At 38.0% G+C, this 23,586-nt stretch overlaps 1 long non-coding RNA gene and 1 other non-coding gene across 2 annotated transcripts in view; one reads left to right on the forward strand and one right to left on the reverse strand.

The window, feature by feature from the left end:
• Positions 1 to 23,586, reverse strand: part of LOC147575629 (uncharacterized) — a 440,855-nt gene that overhangs the window by 140,294 nt on the left and 276,975 nt on the right. The gene's annotated exons all lie outside the window — the stretch shown is intronic.
• On the forward strand, positions 23,324 to 23,454 carry LOC112868492 (small nucleolar RNA SNORA44). Its single transcript, XR_003224311.1, has one exon. It is a non-coding gene; the product is annotated as a small nucleolar RNA SNORA44 (small nucleolar RNA).

Raw genomic sequence — 23,586 nt, forward strand, 5'->3', positions numbered from 1 at the left:
CAGGGAATAGACATTTACTGGTCTATAATAAAGGATAGTATAAAGGATATAGATGAAGAACCAGATGAAGAGGTGCCTAGGATGAGGCCCAGAAATGTCCCAGGTATAGAAGCTTCTGCCCTTCCATGGGGTTAAAGTATGCCACCCTCCCATTATGTGGATGCATTCACCAACCCAGAAGCTCATCAAATCTCATTCAAGAGTTTTTAGAGAGTTTTAATCTCCAGAGCTTACTCCACTTCCTAGCAGTCAGTGGATAGTGTAGAAAGTTCCAGAATTCCAGTCACTTGGACTTTCTGGTGATCAGCCTTATCTTGAGGCTATCCAGAAGCCCCACCCTAATTCACCTCATTAGCATAAACTCAGGTGTGATAAAAAGGGGTTCCTTATGAATAACACTCCTATCACTCAGGAAATTCAAGATTTAGAAGCTCTGTGTCAGGATCTGGAGACAAAGATCAAATCTATTTCTTATTAAACCACAAGTGCAATGGTTTTTAGTATATTCACAGATTATATGCACCCATCTCTACAGTCAATTTTATTTATTCATTTATTCATTCATTTATTCATTTTATTATTTATGTATTTAAATTTACATTCAAGTTAGTTAGCATATAGTGCAATAATGATTTCAGGAGCAGAATCCAGTGATTCATCCCAACAAGGATCCTCCTTAATGCCCCTTGCCCATTTAGCCCATACCCCCACCCACAACCCCTCTAGCAACCCTCAGTTTGTTCTCTATATTTGAGAGTCTCTTAAGTTTTGTCTCCCTCCCTCTTTTTATATTATTTTTGCTTCCTTTCCCTTATGTTCATCTGTTTTATATCTTAAATTCCACATATGACTGAATTCATATATATTTGTCTTTCTCTTACTGACTAATTTCACCTAGCATAATGCCCTTTAGTTTCTATCCACGTTGTTGCAAATGGCAAGTTTCATTCTTTTTGATTGCTGAGTAATACCCCATTGTGTGTGTGTGTGTATATATATATATGTATATATGTATGTATATATATATATATATATATATATATATATATATATATATTCCACATCCTCTTTATCCATTCATCTGTCAATGGACATTTGGGCTCTTTCCATACTTTGGCTATTGTTGATAGCGCTGTTATAAACATTGGAGTGCATGTGACCCTTCAAAATAGCACACCTGTGTCCTTTGGATAAATACCTAGTAGTGCAGTTGCTGGGTCATAGGGTAGCTCTATTTTTAATTTTTTGAGGAAGCTCCATACTGTTTTCCAAAATGGCTGCACCACTTTGCATTCCCACCAGCAGTGCAAAGGGTTCCTCTTTCTCCACAACCTTGCCAACATCTGTCATGTCCAGAGTTGTTAATGTTAGCCATTCTGACAGGTATGAGATGGTATCTCATTGTGGTTTTGATTTGTATTTCTCAAATGATGAATGATGTTGAGCATTTTTTCATGTGTCGGTTGGCCATCTGGATGCCTTGTTTGGAAAAGTGTCTAATCATGTCTTTTGCCCATTTCTTCACTGGATTATTTGTTTTTTGGGTGTTGAGTTTGTAAGTTCTTCATAGAGTTTGGATACTAATGCTTTATCTGATATGTCATTTGCAAATATCTTCTCCCATTCCATTGTTGCCTTTTAGATTTGCTGTTTCCTTTGCTGTACAGAAGATTTTTATCTTGATGAGGTCCCAATAGTTCATTTTTGCTTTTGTTTCCCTTGCCTCCAGAAAAGTGTTGAGTAAGAAGTAGCTACAGCCAAGGTCAAAGAGGTTTTTTCCTACTTTCTCCTCTAGGATTTTGATGGCTTCCTGTCTTACCTTCAGGTCTTTCATCCATCTTGAGTTTATTTTTCTGTATGGTATAAGAAAGTGGTCCAGGTTAATTTTTCTCCATGTTGCTGTCCAGTTTTCCCAACAGCATTTGCTGAAGACACTGTCTTTATTTCATTGGATATTCTTTCCTGCTTTGTCAAAGATTAGTTGGCCATATGTTTGTGGGTCCATTTCTGGGTTCTCTTTTCTGTTCCATTGATCTATGTGTCTGTTCTTGTGCCGGTACCATACTGTCTTGATGATTACAGCTTTGTAATACAGCTTAAAGTCTGGAATTGTGATGCCTCCAGCTTTGGTTTACTTTTTCAGGATTGCTTTGGCTATTCAGGGTCTTTTCTGGTTCCACACAAATTTTAAGATTGTTCGTTCTAGCTCTGTGAAGAATGCTGGTGTTATTTTCACAGGGAATGCACTGAATAGGTAGATTGCTTTGGGTAGTATCAACATTTGAACAATATTTGCTTTTCCAATCCAGGAGCATGGAATCTTTTTCCATTGTTTTGTGTGTGTCTTCTTCAATTTCTTTCATAAACTTTCTATAGTTTTTAGTGTATAGATTTTTCACCTCTTTGGTTAGATTTATTCCTAGGTATTTTATGCTTTTTGGTGCAATTGTAAATGTGATCGATTCCTTGATTTCTCTTTCTGCTGCTTCATTATTGGTGTATAGAAATGCAACCAATTCCTGTGCATTGATTTTATATCCTGTGACTTTGCTGAATTCATGGATGAATTCTAGCAGTTTTTTGGTGGAATCTTTTGGAATACCATGGCATCTGCAAGAGTGATAGTTTGACTTCCTCTTTACCTATTTGGATGCCTTTTATTTCTTTGTGTTCCACAGTAAGTTTTTGAATATTTTTGTCACCTTTAAAAGAAACCCCATAATCCCTCCCTACATACCCCCATTCACCCCAGCCTTAAGCAACCACTAATCTAGTTTCCGTCTCTATAGAACTGCCTTTCTGGGCATTTCATAAAAATGGAATCATATAATATGTGGTCTTTTGTAAATAGTTTCTTTCATTTAGTGTAATGTTTTCAAATTTCATCTATATTTTAACATCTATCAGTACTCTATTTCTTTTTATGGGCAAGTAATAAAAACTACATTATATTTACCCATTCATCCACTAAGTGACATTGGGTTGTTTTCACCAATTGGCTATTATGAATAATGTCACTATAAACATGTGACTAAAAGTTTTTGCATGAACATGTTTTAGTTTTTCTAAGGTATATACCTCAGAGTAGATTTGCTGAGTCATATGACCAATCTATGTTTAAACATTTGAAGAACTTCCAGACTACATTCCAAAGTAGCTATATCATTTTATACCCACCTTTTTCCCAGATATTTGCATAGCTTACTGCCTCATTGCCTTTGTACCTTTGCTCAGATCTCCTTAAAGAGACTTTCCCTGATGGCCCTAATTCACACCTTCCTGCTACCATCAGTTCCTTTGTCCTGTCTTCTATGTTTTCATAGTCCTTGTCACCACTTGACATATTATATATTTAAAAATTAGCTTATTTTCTGTCTTCCATCTTAGAATATCATCGTGATGAGAGCAGGAATGTTTTCTGGTTTTGCATTTCTTTTCAGTACTACAACCCAAATCCCCTAAGACCATGTGACCCTCTAATGACTCAACTGTAAAAGTAGATTGACTTTGTCTGCCTTTACTTTTTCACTTAGTAGAGTGTAGAAGTAGGCTTTAGAATAACAATGTACAAAAAAGCACTTTTTTAGTAGGCAGGACACGTCACTCATTACATGTGGACTCGAAAAGAAATAATTGAGAAATCAAATATGTCCTTAAGGAAATTGAAGAATTAAACTATGACATGAATTTTACATAGTTCAGCTTTAGGGTCATGATTTAAGGTTTGGCTTTAGGTTGGAATCCTCAAAGGCCAATGGGAAATGAACTAAAGAAGTCTGTAGTGAATTCATTCAAACAAATGTGTGACGAAACACTTTACCCAATGAGGATTGCTAAGCATTGAAATGCAATCATAGTAAAATGATGGAATGTACTTTAAAATAACATCATAGATGGGGCGCCTGGGTGGCTCAGTCAGCTAAGCATCTGACTTCGGCTCAGGTCATGATCTCACAGTTCATGAGTTCAAGCCCCATGTTGGGCTGTGTGCTGACAATTCAGAGCCTGGAGCCTGTTACAGATTCTGTGTCTCCCTCTGTCTCTGCCCTTCCCCTACTCATGATTGCTCTCAAAAATAAACAGACATTAAAACATTTTTTTAAATAACATCATAGAGTATTGGCAAGGACTTCAGACTAGAATTTGTCATGGCTCCACTACTAACTGGCTGTGTAACTTTGAGTAAAATATTAAAATAGTTTTCAGCAAGTCTTTTCCTGTCAAATGAGAGTGTTAGTTTAGACAATCCCTGTGGTTTCTTAATATCTTTCTCTGAAAACACTGGAAAATAACCTCAGCTAATAGGGATAATATTGAAAGCAATCCTCTATAGTTAAGGAAGTGGTTGATGGGGAATTAATGACTTCTAATTTTAAAACAACACATATAACCAATCAGTTCAATTGAGATAGACTTATTAAGTTTATTGCCATTGGTAATAGCAGTAAGAGAGTGGGTGATGTGATATTTCATGGAGGGGTAATTTAGGTTTTCCGTTTAACTCTTCACTGCTCATTGCCTGTGTAGACATAGACCATGCAAAACTGGCTGTACTTAATCAATTGGGTTTAGAACAATTCAGTCTGATGTGCCGCTAACAGGTCCATCAGTTAAATGTCAATTAATATAGTTGCCTCAAGATTAATTCTGTAATCAGCCTATCTTGGCTCAAATAGAGAATCTGAATAAAGCCTGCATATAACAAGGTGTGAATATTTAGAAGCAAACAGCTTCCAATTTGGAATTTCAGGGCCTGTTTTATAAAAGGTTTACTGTTCAAATACAGAAAAAGAAACGCTTCCCTAAGGAATTCAGATGACAAATGAAGTGCTCTTCACCCTGAGCAACATTCCATTTTTGCAAACTGATATTGTCAGATATACGCTGCCTCACCGTAGACCAAAAATTCAACTAATTTCGAGCAAGACGTGTCTCTCCTCCTCCTCATAAATGATCACTCAGCCACTACCTTCCTTGTGCCAAGAATATGTCTTTCCCAAAAGTAGCTCCTCCCACCCCCCATTAATAAACATTTCTTGTGACACACCAAAATCAGTGGGTCTCACTTGGACCCTGATGGGTCTATTGATACAGGTGGGTCACAAATGCATACCTTTCACTGTCCACCTGGAGCGGTGGGCACCCCAGCCCTGAGTAATTTGGGATGCTGTTTAATTCAGTGCACCATGCTGCTCATTGGCCCTTGGCAGTTTTTATCTCCCATCACTCCTGCAAAGCTAAGTTTATCTTTGTTTTGTTTCATTTTCCACTAAGAGAATTCTCAGTTATAGTTACAACAACAAAGCAACTCACATATTTGTGTCACCTCCTACATTTCCATTTCTCACCATCAAAACAAATGAATATTCTAATCTGTTTTAAAATGGCACATTTTACAGATAATTGCCTTCATAAAAGCTGGCCTGGGCGTATAGCATTAACACGGAAAGTGTAAGATTCTATTGCCTCAAACACCAAAACCAGAGATATTCTCTGAGGATTTGCTAATAGGTTGAGTTTTGGAAGAAAACTGATTACTGCACTGGCTTATCCTCAATATATTTAAAGAGATATTTCAATAAAATATCCTTGAACTCCTTAATCCAACATTTGGTACATGTGTGCATTTAAGTCTTGAAGTTGTTAGGACTGTACTACAACCTCAGAAAGAATAAGGACTTTAAGTTATTGTTGTTTCTTACCCTCTTGACCCTCTAGCAATGAATTTAGGATCTTAAATCATACTGCTGACTGCTCAGAAAACCTTCGGAGTTATTAGATTAATAGCAAGGCTACAATGTAACATAATGAAAGAGTGAATGATTTTTCCTTGGTCTTATGGAGGCTGATTTTGATATTGTCTTTTTTTTTTTTTTCAACGTTTTTTTATTTATTTTTGGGACAGAGAGAGACAGAGCATGAACGGGGGAGGGGCAGAGAGAGAGGGAGACACAGAATCGGAAACAGGCTCCAGACTCCGAGCCATCAGCCCAGAGCCTGACGCGGGGCTCGAACTCAAGGACCGCGAGATCGTGACCTGGCTGAAGTCGGACGCTTAACCGACTGCGCCACGCAGGCGCCCCTGATTTTGATATTGAAGACAAGGATTGAATCTTCAACTGCTGAAGCTACCAGTATTAATTCATTATTAAAATTATCACCATCATCATCGCCATTTATTCATTGCTTACGAAGATAAAGGTAAGCACTATTCTAAGTGCTTTTATATGCATACTATTGTTTGTTTGCAAAACATAGTATCTATGAGCACAACATCCTTTTGCAGTGTGACTTTGCCACTCTTCCCATCAAAAGCAGAGTTATTTTCTCCTCTTCGTGAATCTAGTCTGATGTTGTATTGTTTTAGACAATAGAATGTGAGAAAAGTGACTTTCTGTGATTCCTGAGCCTCAGTCGTATGAGTCTTACAACTTTTGTAGCTACCATTATTCAGTGCTGCTACCCTGAGACCACCACGTATAAAGCCAGGGTGGGATACCTAGGTGGCTCAGTCAGTTAAGCGTCCAACTTCAGCTCAGGTCATGATGTCACGGTTCGTGAGTTCAAGCCCCACATCAGGGTCTGTGCTGACAGCTCAGAGCCTGGAGCCTGCTTCAGATTCTGTGTCTCCCTCTCTCTCTGCCCCTCTCCTGCTCATGTATGCTCTCTCTCTCTCTCTCTCTCTCTCAAAAATAAATAAACGTTAAAAAATTACAAAAGAAAGAAAGAAAGAAAGAAAGAAAGAAAGAAAGCAAGCAAGCCAGCCAGCCAAGGCTAGTTTCTTGGCAAAAAAAAAAAAAATACCAAGTGAAGGATGGGAGACAGAGACAGTGACAGAGACAGAGAGAGAGAGACAGAGAGAGAGTGACAGACTGAAAAAGAAAGAGAAAAATAGGTAACAACCACCTGACATAAAAATGAGGCCATCTTGGACCATATCGCCCCCAGTTGAGCCACTAGATGTCAGCAGATATCATAAGCAGAAAAATGATTTTTGTTTTAGGCTCCTAAATTTGGGGGTGGTTTGCACACAGTCACAGGTGACTGAAATATATCCATCTTGATTTAATCCTCAATGAAACATTGTGTTCTTTCCGGTATATCTACCACACTAGTTATATCAGTATCAGTCTGCCAAATATTTATTAAGTACTTGAATGCCCCGCATTATACAATGTACTTATTTGGTCAAACAAAACATAAGATACTAACCTCAAGAAAATAAATGGGAGGGATCATTAACTGGTATGAAGCAAAGTTATAATCAACAGTGGTGATTGCTTTTCTGGCTTGAGTGGGTGGGAAGGAGGGAATGGATCTAGAGCTCATTCTCTCTTGCTCAGAGATGAGCTCAAGCTCATCCAACTTGCCCAGAGATATAGATCAGGAAATGTGGGCTGGAGGAGAGGCTTAGATCATCTAAATTCTCATAACACTGTTACCATTTTGGGTGTCCAAAGCACATTCTGCTTTCCTGGGTCTTCCAAGGACTCTGGTCACTTGAAAAGACAGTTGTCCGCTTGGAGAAGTTTAAAAAGTAAGCTGAGCAATCCTGAGGCCAACATGTGCTGGATAATCACTGGACGGCCTGGCTGCAGTCCTTACTGATCAGAAATGACAATGACAACGACAATGACAACATAGGCCACCGACACAGCTGATATAACAGTGTTCACTCAAGTAAAGACTGGTTCACCCAAGTGCAGACAAGATGAATTCCAGGATAAGACTAAGCTCTCATAAGGGACGTACAACTAGTTCAGGTATTGCTCCAAATACTTTCTAAGATTAACTTTAAAGCTCAAAGAATTTGACACTTCTGTTCTGTGTGTCTCCTGTGACAGACTTTCCCTAAGGCAGTGGATGATTAATGTCTGTCCGGACAGAGGAGAGAAATGCAACGGAGAACAGAGAGAACATAACATTCAAACCCTTGTCCTCTCACATGGCATACGGTTTACTGCTGTGTGAAGGGGTGCCAGCTCGGGAAGAATTCAGAGAAACTGGACATCATCACTACTGGTCAAAGGAGTCAGGGAAGGCTTCGTGGAGGAGGCAGGACATCAACCAGTCAATTGGGAGTAATTTAAATTACCAAAACTAGAATCAGCATGATCAGGATTTTCATAAAGCCCATATTATCCATATATGTTCAGATGTGGACATTTCCTGAGTTCATTCTGAGACATATACCAGGTTGTGGTTATCCCTCAACAAAGTAATATTTATAATCCTAATACTGTACATTTTTATGCTACTCTACATTTGATGGAGTAGTTTTCATATAGTATCTCATTTGACATAATAGTATTAACTATGTATTATTATAAGAGGCAGTTTTATCATTCATGCATGCTGTCACCAGCCAGATATAGTATTTGATTCTTTTTTGAACTACAAAGTGGTTTGCTTTGTTTGATTCTGTTTTCTACTTTCATATCCGTACATTCTAAGTACCAAGTCTGAGTTGTACAGGAATAGCATTAGGAATTTCCTTCCTGAGAGTCTCTTAAATCCCTTATTTTTAGTCTCCTCACACTTGAAACATAGTGTTTTTTCCTTATGGGCATCAATGTACCTAAACACATGGATGTGCCATTTAAAAATATTCTTGATCTTTCCTCCCCCCATTCACCACTGCTGACTCACTTGGACAACAGGACATCTTACAATAGCCCTATGCCCCGCCCCCTTCAGGTTTCTTGATGCTTGTTTCTTATTATTTGGCTCATCTTCAAAGCATAGTTTTATTTTTTGTTGTTCCTCTTCTAGATTTTGCAACCAAATTCACCCGGTACTCTAATTCTAAGATATTTCTTTACCTCATAGAACTTATTAAACTGGAATCCTTCCATCAAGGCTGCATAATTTTATTTTTCTTTTAATTAAATAATGTGACATTCCCCTTGGGATGTAGGTAAACTTAAAAGAGTATCACTCTCACTCTGACAGCGAGAAAAATATGGATAATCTGCAAAATCTTAACTTTTCTTGAACCCACCAGGCAGGTAAAGTCACCCCTGAATTCTAAGTTAGACAGGTACCTCCATAGACAGAAAACTGGGAGACAGGCACTGACTCGCAGCACAGAAGGAAAATGGGGCTTCCCTCCAGGAGAGTGAGAAGCTTTAGCTGATGGCTAAAGACTGAATGTGAGATTATAGAATATCTGGAAGCTGCAAACCTACTGGCAGGACCAGCACCAGTGATCTCAAGAAAGATCAGGAGCAAGAGAAAGCCTCCACTGTAGTGCAGGCCTGGGTCTGGGGAGTGGCTGTCTCTAGAAAATGCACAAAGCCCCGTCTGGATCCTTTTCCATTAGGATACAAAAGCCTTAAGTTGCTGGAGGAAGGACGTCAAAGCTTTTTGCTGCCAGGACCAAATGAAGACCCACAGTGGCTGTGGGAAGGGAAAACGGAAAATTTCTTTACCCTGGAGAAAGACGGAGAAGGACAAGATCACTGAAAAAGTCCCATGCCAGATACCAGCGACATAGGGTCTGCTGAACATTGAGGCTAGGCTGGGACAATGGAAACCAATCCCCCTTCCCTACCAGGCCACAAGTACTGAGTCACCACCAGCAGCAGTCTGTTGCTAAGAGAGGATCATGAGCCTGGAATTAAAAAAAAAAAAAACTCTCCAAGGGGCAGATATAAAGAGAAGGCCTAAAGATGAGGATGAAACAGACTCAGAAAAAATTCCCAGCAAATGAGTCCCCAGCCTAAGCATAAGATAATGATAAGGAAGGACAAAATAATGACAGAGAGATCTGAAGGCAACCAGAGTCAGAATAAAATTCAAGCTCAGCTCAGAATTTAGTAACCTGGGAACTTTAAATCGACCAGAATAAATAAATACACACACACACATATAATATTTTTATATATTTCATATATTTTATATATTTATATATTTTTTAATATATTTATATTTGTAAATATATATATGCTTAATTGTAAGTTTCCCAAGCATATTGCACATACTATGTGCTCAAAAAATAATTCTGTATCAATAGAATACAAACTGAAAATGACTTTATAGAATCTTTTTTTCCATGCTACATATTCAAACGTATTATGCACTAAGAATAAATGGTTATTGTCCACTAACTTTATATCAAAGTATGTTCTCAAGTTTCCACTACATTCAATTATTTAAGAAAAATGTTTACATGCCATGTCAACCATGGTGCCGACAGTCAAAGGGTGGGGTCTCCAAAGAATAATATTAGCCACCAGTTACTGAGGCTAGACATGTTCAAGGCACTGTGCAAAGGCTCTACAAATGTGATCTCAGCTAATCCTTCACCACCTCCTCATGGTTGTTATTTTGCCCATTTTACAAATAAGACAATATAAGATCAGAGAGATTAATCTTGCTTGGTCACACTTAGCCAGGGGAATCAGGGGTTTAAATACAGGTCTGTTTCTAAAGCCTGTGTTTCTAACTGGTCCCTAAGCTACCGTCAGTTTCCCCACAGGCATCGGGTCGTAATGTAGTTGAGCCCCACAGGCATTGGGTTGTAATGTAGTTGAGGAGGTAATGTACGTATACATAGGAGACCATTACAACGCGAGGCAGTCAAGAAAAGTAAAGGTAAAGGTAAAATACTTGGGGGCCTGGAAGAATTGCTTAGTGGGTAAGGCTGCCTGAGCTCAGAAACCACTCCAACATTTGGATGGCCTTGGGCAAGGTATTTAATCCCCTTAAGCCTCCATTTTCCTATCAGTTAAATGGGAAAAAGTAACAGGTACTATCTCATAAACTCTAACACAAAATCCTTAAAGATGTTTTAAGGATTAACCAAAATCCTACCAGAAGAAGCTCCTGGAACATAGTAAACACTATAAATGTTAGCTATCATTTGATAACTAATTAACAGCTTTGCAACACACTAGATTGAGAGTTCCTTAAGGGCAGAGAAAGGCCTGTCTGACTTGTTCAGTTTTATCACTAGTCTAGCACAGAGTAAGCTCTCAGTAAACACTATCTAAAAAAGATTCCAGGTAGCAGAGAGGAGGGGTTTGGTAGATTGTTAAATTCAGGAAAGGAGAACTTTCCATAGAAGATAGAATGAGGGGCACCTGGGTGACTCAGTCAGTTGAGCATCCAACTCTCGGTTTCAGCTCAAGTAATGATCTCACAGCTTCATGGGTTCGAGGCCCTCATCGGGCTCTGCACTGGCAGTGTAGAGCCTGCTTGGGATTCTCTCTCTCTGTCTCTCTCTCTCTCTCTCTCTCTCTCCCTCCCTCCCTTTCTGCCCCTCCCCGACTTGCACTGTTTCTGTCTCTCTCAAAATAAATAAATAAACTTAAAAAAAAAAAAGATGGAATAAGAGCCAGCTCTTAAATGATTTAGTGATTTTAAATAAATGGAGAGAAAAGAGAAATACATTTCAGGTAAGTGGGATAGCATTTGGAAGGCTAAAAGATGAGAACCAAAAATTTATATTTGAGAGACAAATGAGGAGACCAACCTGGCTAAAGTAGAGAATTCATGTAGGAAGGCAATAAGAGGAAAAAGCTATTAAATGAGACCAGACTTGGAATATAGGCAAGATCTTGGATACCAGGCAAAACAAACAATTCTCTTCCTTCTTTCAGCCTCTGCATCCCAGAAAGGGCTTATCTTTGCTCCCTCTTCATTCCCCTGGGGATAAGGCTCCAGTCATTATATTTTGACACATATAAGCTCCCCAGTGCTACTAGAACTAAGAAACATGAATAGTCTTATAACACAGGTTCAAGTGCCCAGGCTAAAAGGCTTTGCTAAGGTCTTGCTCATGAGATCACCACAGACTCACTATAGAGTAGAGCATTAGAGCAATCTGTCTGCCTCCCTCAGAAAGATGCAGGGTTTAGGCAGCTCTGCAGGCATTCAAATCAATCTCCCTCCTGTGACATTAAAAATGAATGAGAGGTTGGTGCCAAGACTCTTAATGGCTCCATTATATGGTATTACTACTAATAATACTCAACTTTGTCTCAAAATGCACAAGGAATGGGCTGGCTGTTAAGCTTTCGGCATCTGGAGATCAGTTTGGGCATGGAAATTTGAATGATTTGAACAAATCCTCCCTGAGATTATTAGGAAACTCAGAATACAATCCATGACAAAGTTATCAATTAGGCATGGGGATTGGAAACTGTACCTCACATTTGGCTAGGTTTCCCTTGAAAACCAAGAGCATGGAACACAGGAAATTCTCATCATCATGACTGCCTTTTTCACAGCATAATGTCCTCTATTCTATGGCTTGCTGCTTGGAATGGAATTATTGTTTTTCTTCAAACACAATTCTCCAGTAGAATCACTTGTACCATCTTTCCCCTTCTCAATAGTAATTGTTTCCTCTCAGCCTATTTTTGCATGCCTTCTTACTGTTACCTCACATCTTTCAGGAATATTTTATAATTCTGCCACTTATCATATGCTTTGTCTCTCTGAGCAATTAATTTCCTTGCTGACATTGCAGAGGTACAGTATTCCCCACATTTGCCACTCACTTAGGCTGAGTTCCTACATCAAGGCAGGGAGAGAACTGGGACTAAACATAGCCCACAACTCTAGACTCCTGGCTCTTTTCTTTCTACTGTAAGACCTTACCTTTTATGTAATAATTTAATAAATTACTCTCTCTCCCCCAAATGCACATTTTTTCAAAAGAACCTAAGTAAGAGGGAAATGTATAACCCTCAAGAAATGAATCACTAAAGGTTGTACTAGGAGACATTCTGGACACTTAAATCATTCTCTGTAAGAGGTAGTCTTCCTAACTGTCCTTCCCTGGTCCTGTCTACCCATAAAGAATTTACAAGAACCTAAACTGTGTAGATTTTTCTACACTACAGTTTTCTCAGAGAGGCTTAAGATTCTTAAAGAAATATTTACTCATTCAACAACCAGTTTGATCATCTATTAATTCCAATCATTCTGATTGCTAGGGGTACAAAAATAAAGACAACTTTGACTATAAAGAGTTCTCAGTTTAGTCTAGAAGGCAGATAGTTGAATGATCATTGTACTACATGACAAATGTTATAGTTGAAGGAAGCCTTGAACACCAATTTGTAGCAAAAGAATCTATCAACCTCTAGGATGGTTAGGGAAATTTTCAAGGTTGACATGGCACCAAAATAGTCTTAAAGGATGAGTTAGGAGTTGGCAAAATGGAAAGAGGGGAAAAGGGAATTGCAATTTGGAACACAAGCAAAGTCATGGAAATATATGCCATCATAATGTATCCAGGGAACTACAAATGGCTTGATATGGTTATAGGATCAATTATGAAAGAAAAATATAGATAGAAGAGTCTAAGAAAGTGGACAAAGAGAAGTCTGGAATGCTAATCTAAGAACTTGAATTTACCCAGCTGTGAACTACTTTCTATTTTCCAGATCCCAATTTAATTAACGCTATTTTTATAAAGCAATGAGTGAAAGTTCAGAATTCTAAGAGACACTGAAATCAGATATAAAACTGCCTACTGCCATTTCCATTTGCTGTCTAAAAACATCTGAAATTTAATGTCACCAAACAGAACAACCGCTTACCCTACCCAATCCATCCCTCTCCAGAAAGCTCTTCCCATCTCAATAAATGGCACCACCATCCATCCAGTTGTTTAATCCCAAACCTTAAGTGTCAATCTTGATTCCTCCCTTTCCCTTATTTTCCACTTCCAACGCATCAGCAAGTCCTGACAGCACTACCTCCAACAAATATTCAGGATCCAATGATTTCACATCAGTTTCATGTGCGTCACTCAATTCAAGTCTGAGTCTCCCAACTAGAATACAAAAACCTCCTAGCTGTTCTCTTTGCCATGCCTCTTTCCCTCTAACGCTTACTCTCCACAAAGCGGCCACAATGATCTTTTTCTTTCAGATTTATTGAGATGTAATTGACATATAACATTGTGTAAGTTTAAGTTGTACAATGTGTTCAATTGATTCATTTCCACATCACAATATGCCTAACACCATGTGTTAGCTAACACCTCCATCACGTCACATAATTATCATTTCCTTTTTATGATATGAACATTTAAGAGCTACTCTCTAAACAACTTTCAAATATATAACACATTATCACTAACTATAATCACAATGCTTTGCATTAAATACACAAAACTGATTCCTCTTCTAACTACAATGAAGTAACCAAAAAAGAAAGAAAACAATCCTATTCATAATAGTATCTAAAACAATAGAAGATGAATAAACTTAATCAAGGAGGTGAAAGAGCTACACACTGGAAACCACAACTATTTGATGAAAGAAGTTGAATAAGACACACAAGCATACAAAAATGGAAAGATATCCCATTCTCATGGATTGTAAGACTTAATATTGTTAAAATGTCCTTACTAACCCAAAGCCATCTACAGATCCAATGGAATCCTATCAAAATTCCAATTGTATTTGAAATAGAAAAATAGAAACAGAAATAGAAAAAACAATCAAACAATCCTAAAATTTGTACGGAACCACAAAAGATGCTGAAGAGTCAAGGCAATCCTGAGAAAGCAAAACAAAGCTGGAGGTATCATAGCTCCTGATTTCAAACTACACTACAAAGCTATAGTAATCAAAACAGTATGATGTTGAGATAAAAACAGATACATAGACCAATAGAAGAGAATCAAGAGCCCAAAAATACCCTCACATAACAATCAACCAATATTTAACAAGGGGACAACAATACACCATGGGGAAGAAATGGTCTCTTCAATAAATGATGGTGGAAAAACTGGACAGTGACGTGCAAAATAATGAAACTGTGCCTATCTTACACCATACAAAAAATCAAGACAAAATGGATTAAGTATTTGAATATAAGACCTGAAACCATAAAACTGCTAGAAGAAAACATAGGAGATAAGCTCCTTAACATTAGTCTCAGCAACAATTTTTTTGGCTATGACACCAAAAGTCAAGTCAACAAAAGCAAAAATAAACAAGTAGGACTACATCAAATTTGAAAACTTCTATACAGCAAAGGAAACCATCAACAAAATGAAATGATAGCCAATGGAATGAGAGAACATACTTACAAATCATGTATAAGGGGCTAATATTCAAAATATATAAAGAATTCAAACAACTCAATAGCAAAAAGACAATCATTAAAACATGGTCAGAGGAATTGAATATACATTTCTCCAAAGAAGGTACACAAATGGACAACAGTTACACGAAAACGTGATCAACATCACTAATTATCAGTAAAATGATGTTAGAATGGCTATAATAAATAAGACAAGAAATGAAAAGTACTGGCAAAGGTGTGGAGAAAGGAAAACTTTTTGTACTGTTGGTGGGAATGTAAGTTGGTACACATACTACGGAAAACAGTTACTTAAAAAAATTAAAAATAGAATTAGCATATAATCCCCCTTTCCCATTTCTAGGTATATAGCCAAAGGAAATGAAAACAGAATATCAAAGAGATATCTGCATTCTCATGTTTAGCCAAAAATGGAAATAGCTAAATGCTAAATTTCCATCAGTGGATGAATGGATAAACAAGATGTGATGTGATATATATATATATATATACACATACACACACACACACACACACACATATATATATATAAAATATTATAATATCATACACATATCATAATATGATAATATCATATATATATGATATTATTTGGTCATGAAAAAGAAGGAAATCTTGCCATTTGTCATAACATGGATGGACCTTGAGGGCTAAGTGAAATAAGTCAAAGAAAGACAAACACTATATGATATCACTTATAAGTGGAATCTGAAAAAGCCAATACCATAGAAATAAAGAATAGAATGATGGTTACCAGGAACTGGGGAGTGGGAAAACTGACAAGATGTTGGTCAAAGGGCACACTGATCTCTTAAATGTATACCAGATAATGCCATTTTGATGCTTAAAACCAGCCCTTGGCCTCTATAAGATTATTTATTTGGAATCTTGATACTTTGGGGTCTTGAACATGGAGTTGATCATCATGGGGTTTTATTCTTTCAGCTACTTGGCTCCTGGTAGGCTTATTATCATGGAGAAAAATAATAACCCTTGAAAAATATTCATTAGACAATCTGGATACTCTCTAGACATGTTAATATTAAACCATCTGATGATTCCTTCTATTATGAGATGTTAACCTCTGAAACAAGAAGGAAAGGGGTTGAGACAGAAATGGATAATGTTACCATGAATTAGTACATCACATTATCTCCTAAAAACCTCCACTTCTGAAAACGTAATTTAAGCAGAATATATGAGTAATTGGAGGAACATAGTTTTAATGTAGAAATTTAGGAGGACTGCTGACAAAAGGTGTGTGTGTGTGTGTGTGTGTGTGTGTGTGTGTGTATGTGTGTATGTGTGTATGTGCGTGTATGTGCACGCACGCGTGTGTATGGTTACACATTGGGTTAAATCATTCTTTCTTTCTCCCTCCATCCCCATTTCTCTCTCTCTTTCTCTCTCCCCTTTTTCTTCCTGTACACACACACACACACACACACACACACACACACACACACACATACAGATATGTTTTCAGATATACCTGTCTTGAAATAACCTAAAGATGGCTTTCAAAGGGATATTCATTGTGAAGCTAACATTGTTTTTCTTTCCAAAATGATTTGTCTTTCTGCTGCTGGTGACTCATTTGATTTCATCACTGGGGAAATTAATTTAATGGCTGTTCACAATTCTGCATGACATTGTCTTTGTGTCCTATGGTTCTAGAAAGCACTTTGGCAGCACACTCAGTGGATTGATCTTACTTACATTTTGAGTAGCAGATTCCACTACCGTTTGATGATTATGATAACAAAACCAAGAAGGATTATTTAACACTGCCTCATAGTACTTCCCTATTTATCCCTGAAGGATACAGCCTTACAAATAGTCAACAAGCCCAAATACTGCAATGAGATTTAGAAAGCATGAAAATGGCTTCATATGCACCACACGTGTTGTATCTTTTTGAACCTTACATAGATTATACTTGAGCATCATCACCCATATAATTTCCTATTTCAGGGTTGGATATTTTATGCCCCAACTTCTCTGTGAGAATGTGCTATATCTTTAAAGGTCAAATGCAAAATAGCTCACATTGATAGCTGCCCTTACAAGCTCAGAATTGTATTTCCTGTAATGGGTAGGAATATAGAGTCTTTCCATATAAGTGCTTTGAAAGACCTAATTTTTCATTTACAGTAATTTTCTAATCTACCTATCACAGATAATAATAACTAAGAATTAAGGAGTTTTAGCATGTAGAGAGAGCTTTGTCCCATAACCTATTCACTTCTCTGAATAAACTCCTCTTAGATGATAAAGCTGAGATTTAAATCCACATTTTTTTATTCTAAGCCCTATGCTCCTTACACTGGAGTTTGTTTACATAAAAGGGTGTAAATTAAGGTCAATGTTTTTAACTTAGTAAAGTGGATGGTATGAAAGCAAAAGATAGGAGGCTAAATACCAGAATATTCTACTCAAAACTGAAATACTCAGGGTATGAAACCTTAATCTGTAGAAACTTTAAAAGCCTATCATTTGAAGCAACAAAGTTTTCCATATTCTAGAATGGAGATTTCTTTGAGACTTACTGTTAGTTTGCTCTAAGCCAGCTCTCTGGAAGTATGGGCTATCTATCCAACCAAGTGTTCTTCGGGAAAACACTATCGGCACCATTAATCTAAGTGAAGATGTTTTAGAGCCACTACGTGATACATGAGACAGCATAAGTGACGTATTTAGAAATGGGGGGGGGGGGGGCGTTGAGAAGAGGGTAGATTGAAAGGGAGTTGTCTTTCTATGAAAATGAGAAATTAATAGGAAAAATCTTCTTTTCTCATGTAAATATAGATGACACTATATTTTAACTGATGCTAGATCTTGTGGCAATAGCTTTCTTACTAGGTCTTGAGAGTTATTTGCAAGAGATGGAGTACAAAGCAGAAAAGCATAATTTACTGATGCCTCCAAACAAACCACACAAAAAGCATAATTAACATTTTCATAGCAATTTAGAGCTTACAAAGAAGGTTTCCTTTTTTAACAAAATATTGTTTCATTGAATAATATAAATGAGGAACGATATCCACTTCTGTGCACTGCAATCTACGAGTTCTGAGAGAGATTCAGTGAGAGGTGGATGTGGTTCTGCAGGCCAGAGCTTCTGATTCTGGATCCTTCTTGCCTGCCACTGAACACAGTGATTGTCCCCATCGATTTAAACAAACCGGAAAAGGGAAATACTTTTCGGCCCTCAACTTTTGAAGGTTCCCAGTGTGTCCTGGCATTTCTACATCTTACCAATTTGTTCAATGACCTTTTTGATAGGCTGTGTTGTTTCCTAAAGCAATATTTATTTGGTGTTGGTCAAATACATGTTGAGGAGCAGAAAGGAGGAGACACAGTGGTTCTATTTTTTTCAGAAACTTCCCCCTCTTTCTCCAGCCTATTAGGGAGAGGCCTGAACATGCAGCTCTGGGAAAGATTGCTTTGTCTCTCAGTTTCCAAAAGTACCAGAAAAAGGTGTAAAAATTGGGGGGGGGGGATTAAAGTCCTGGGTTTGAGTAAATTTAAGCAAAGCATACATATTTCAGCTCTTCATTTGTACATCTTTTAGAGAATGGCTTCATTAAATGTAATAGTATGTGTGAGAGTACATTATACTCTGCAGTGTTTACAGTGGCCACTACGACCACAGCCACGGCCACCCTGCCCAAGATCCCTCACTATATACTATAAAAGTAGCTAACAAGTGTCATCTTGCCCACCAGCTCCACTCAATCAGGAGTGGCTTGCTGGGGCTCTGTGTGGAGAAAGTTTCTGAGACTACACCCAGGCACTGAGGGAAAATACAGTAATAGCTCTTATGTGAAGACATTATGAATGGAGAATGATCACATAGGTGTCAGACATTGGCCATCTCAGGCATAGATATACCAGTTAAAATATTAAGATCTATCATAGCTTGCAACAATTACATCATCTGTGGCCACTCTGTAGCCCAGAATATAACCACAAGTTTAAAAAATAAAATTTTGCTGAACTAGAATAAACAACCTGGAAAATTTTCTCAATGAGCTTTCTCTCACAATCCAATCTTCTACCAACAACTTTTCCTTAAATTTTAAAGCTAACATTTTCATATAATTCAAGTTGGAAGGAAATGAAGGGATCATTTTTGCTTTGGTAGCTTCTCACCATCCTTAATCTTGTATCCCCCAAATTAAATGCTAATAAAGCTTGTTCAAATTACTTCTTTAAAAAACTCCCCAGGCTATGGGGGAGCCTGGGTGGCTCAGTCAGTTAAGTGTCTGACTTCAGCTCAGGTCATGATCTCACGGTTTGTGAGTTGGAGCCCCGTGTCGGGCTCTGTGCTGATAGCTCAGAGCCTGGAGCCTGCTTTGGATTCTGTGTCTCCCTCTCTCTCTGCCCCTCCCCCACTCATGCTCTGTCTCTGTCTCTCTTAAAAATAAATAAACATTAAAAATTTTTTTCTTTAAATCCCCAGTCTAAAGGAATCAAAATAGCATTAGACGTGCTTATACTTCCTAGCCCTCTTCTCTCAGGATATAGCTAGGGCTGCCAACGACATGATCAGAAAGAAGGAAGATGGGTACAATACCATCTTCTTCGAATACCAATTCTTCAAATTCACCACCCTTATTAACAACACAATAAATGGGGGAAAATAGGAAAGCAACACAAGAATACCAGCTTTACCCCAGAGTTATGATCTGCCTCTGCAGGAAGGTAATTCAAGAGATTAATTCACTACTGAGATGAAAAACTTCATGATTTTTTTCTCCCTCTTTTGCTCCCTTATTATCCTTTGCGGTCCAAAAGACCTTTTCTAAGGTTTATGTACAGTTGTCAGATTTTAAGCTGTACTCTTATAGTTGGAAATTAAATTGCAAAACAACCTTCCCCCCGTCACCCCTGCAAATGCTTGAAATTTGTTTTGTTTTTTTTTCAACGTTTTTATTTATTTTGGGGACAGAGAGAGACAGAGCATGAACGGGGGAGGGGCAGAGAGAGAGGGAGACACAGAATCGGAAACAGGCTCCAGGCTCTGAGCCATCAGCCCAGAGCCTGACGCGGGGCTCGAACTCACGGACCGCGAGATCGTGACCTGGCTGAAGTCGGACGCTTAACCGACTGCGCCACCCAGGCGCCCTGAAATTTGTTCTTACAAACTGATATCCTTTTAAATATAATTTCATCCAATGTGACTTGTTGCAAGTAATTTCTCTAGTGAGAAAAGCCACATATCAGTTCCTTTCCTTGCCTTTGGAAATGTCTTTGCTAACAGAGATGCTCAAAATGACCTTGATGTCAAGTAGTACCTGCTGGCTGATGAAAATTACCTTTGACCTGGATCTCAGGAAGAGGGAGGTGCAATGAGCTTGAATTTATTTCAAAGGTACCAATACACATTCCAGAGACTTGAGCAAAAGTGTATGTGGGAGATCTAAAAGAGCTACTAAATTTAGCCCAAGTTCAAACATATATTCATCTTATACTATCATGCTCTGGCTTTTTTTTTTTTTAATATAAACCAAAGTTTAATTCTGTGCAAATTAAACATAAATATTTTTGACGATGAAAATTTCTCAACCAAACACATTTTGAAGTATGAAGTCAAGTAGAAATAGGTATCTTCACAAATGTTGACATGATTGGGCTATTTATTTTTAGTCCCCAGATCCCCAGATTGAGAATATTTCTACCTTGCTGACCACAGCTATGGATTGAATCAAACTTTTTATACAAATGTATAAAAGTTGCAAATAATATTCCTCAAGGAATTAACAATGGAAGTGGTGAGATGAGTCTAATACACATGAAATGATCAGGGAATAATATGAGTCAGTATAATTAAGTATACTCAGAAGACAACTTTATAGGGAATGAGAAAAATGAAAGACAAACTATCAAAGTCTTCATGGGGGTGAAAGAAATACTACATATAGAAAGATTATTAAGATTTGAATTAGTAGATGGGGCGCCTGGGTGGCTCAGTCCGTTAGGCATCTAACTGCAGCTCAGGTCATGATCTTGCAGTTTGTGAGTTCGAGCCCCGCATCGGGCTCCGTGCTGACGGCTGGGACCCTGGAGCCTGCTTCAGATTCTGTGTCTCCCTCTCTCTCTGCCCCTCCCCTGCTCATGCTCTGTCTCTCACTCTTTCAAAAATAAATAAACATTAAAAAAATTAAAAAAAAAAAAAAGATTTGAATCCGAAGGGCAAGGAAAAAGGGAGATGAGAGACCGTTTGCTGAGGTTACTGCCCAAAACTATAATCTTTTTAAGTTGTATTTTATTGATTCTAAGACAATAAAGGCCTTAAATTCCTAAGATCTTATTTTATTTGAGTGTCTCAGAAACTAGGATGCAAATTCCAATCAATGCCAATCAATTAGTCTTAGACTAATTGACATTGATTTTCTCTCAAGATGGTACCATAATGGTCCTTAGTGGTTTGTCCTTGGGTTGATGATATCTGATATCCAAAGATACAGAAAACCTATAAACATCTTATAACCTAAATAACAGAAGCAGTAAAGATTGGATGATCTTTTGAATAATACTGTAAGGCTGCATGATCCTGGTTTGTGATTTACCTTTCTTTGATTCCATTACATTCAAACCTGATTCCAGCACCTACCAGGAGCAAAAATGTGCTAGTTATCAGCTCATTGCCTCTCAGTCCCAAATCCGCCCTTCCTTGTCTACTGTGATACTGAAACATTTCTCCCCTGCCGGCTGGCACAATGCTAATCTTTGTCAATAGAGGACATGTGAGGGAGCTGGGAGGAGGAAGGTTTTTTCCTCCTGGTTCTGGTATGTTAATTTTTCCTACTCCTGCTGCACTGGGCTGGTAGTCAGGATGCCCAGTGAAATTCACCCCTAATGAGTGAGTCCTGCAGGTGACTGCCTACAGAAGAACAATTTACAGGCCCCCCAGCTGGCTCTCTGAAGGTGAGGTCTATGATGTATCCTGCTGGTTTCATACTGTGTCTTCCTGGTGACAGAATCCTGGTGATCGTTTCCCAGGAAATTGAATGCCATCCCCCTCCCCTGGGAGGCTTCCTGGTGAATACCATTGACACCCCCACAGACAGATTCCTTCTTTGGGATTCAAATGGATTCCATACACCAATTAGCTTTCTCATTTAAGGCCCAGCAGTGAGAACAAAGTTAAAGGTGTGTGTTTGGATTGGGGTTGGGGGATAAGGAGTAGAATGAATTGACTGGAAAAGCAAGAAGTCAATGAACAGATATATGTGCACGATTGTCAAGGTGTTTCTAATTATCTCAAACCACCTAGAAAGCCCTTCTTGCCTAACTTCTTTGCTCAGAGATGAACCTCATTATCAGAGCAGTCATTGTCTTTTAATCCTGATCCTAGACAGAAGCCATCCTGATGCATTTAGATACAACATAAAAGATCCTTCCACCACTAGCAACTTTTTTCATCCAGGAAACATCCAGATGTTTCAAAAAAACAGATATTTAACATTGGAGAAATAAAACAGTTGTTTGACAGTTGATTTAATGTTTCTTTTTTTCATCCAGATGTTTTAGTATCTCATACATACTAATTATTTTGGAGCAATATTTCTTTGCACAGCTTGGCATTTTGAAGGTTGTATTGTTTTAACATTGAAAAGTACAATAAATATGAGAGTAAGAAATGAAATGATTTTTGTTTCTAACTGAAAAATATATTGAGCAAATTCATGGCTCTAAAGAGAAAGAAAGGATTAGCACAGGTAAATTACTATCATTTTCCTTTATATTTAGACTTTAACTTTCCCTTATATTTGCGGATTAGATTGTAAGATATTTGAACTTCTGAAGGACATTATAAGGCATTATAAAGTACTATATTACTTTCATAAAATAGTCCCTTCCTTATCTATCACTTTAAAAATAGTATACAAATTAAGGGGCGCCTGGGTGGCTCAGTCGGTTGAGCGTCCGACTTCGGCTCAGGTCACGATCTCGCGGTCCGTGAGTTCGAGCCCCGCGTCAGGCTCTGGGCTGATGGCTCGGAGCCTGGAGCCTGTTTCCGAATCTGTGTCTCCCTCTCTCTCTGCCCCTCCCCCGTTCATGCTCTGTCTCTCTCTGTCCCAAAGAAAAAATAAATAAACGTTGAAAAAAAATTAAAAAAAAAAAATAAATAAATGTTAAAAAAAATTAAAAAAAAATATTATACAAATTAAGACTAAAATTTCTTGAAATTCTAAACCTCTCCCTGAACATGAAAACTCTTTAATCTTAAAAATAAAATTCTATTCAGCATGGTTCCAAGAGCTGCGGCCAGTTGTGGCCATGGGATCTCCACCTGCGTGCAAGAACAACTTGAAGAGACTCTGACAACACAGGTCAGCATGATACCTACAGCTGTCACTCCCCTGTCTTATAACAACTCAGGACGTGGGCTGGATGCCGCCTACCTGAGTCCAGGTGGTTCCATAAACTTCCATGTAGATGGGTGTATTGAATCAAGTTTTTGGATTAGAGAAAAATAAATAAATAAAATAAAGTTCTATTTTACTT

Source organism: Puma concolor, chromosome D3 (genome assembly GCF_028749965.1).
Source record: "Puma concolor isolate L17-30 chromosome D3, mPumCon1.1.hap2, whole genome shotgun sequence".
In the NCBI taxonomy this organism is placed as follows: Eukaryota; Metazoa; Chordata; class Mammalia; order Carnivora; family Felidae; genus Puma; species Puma concolor.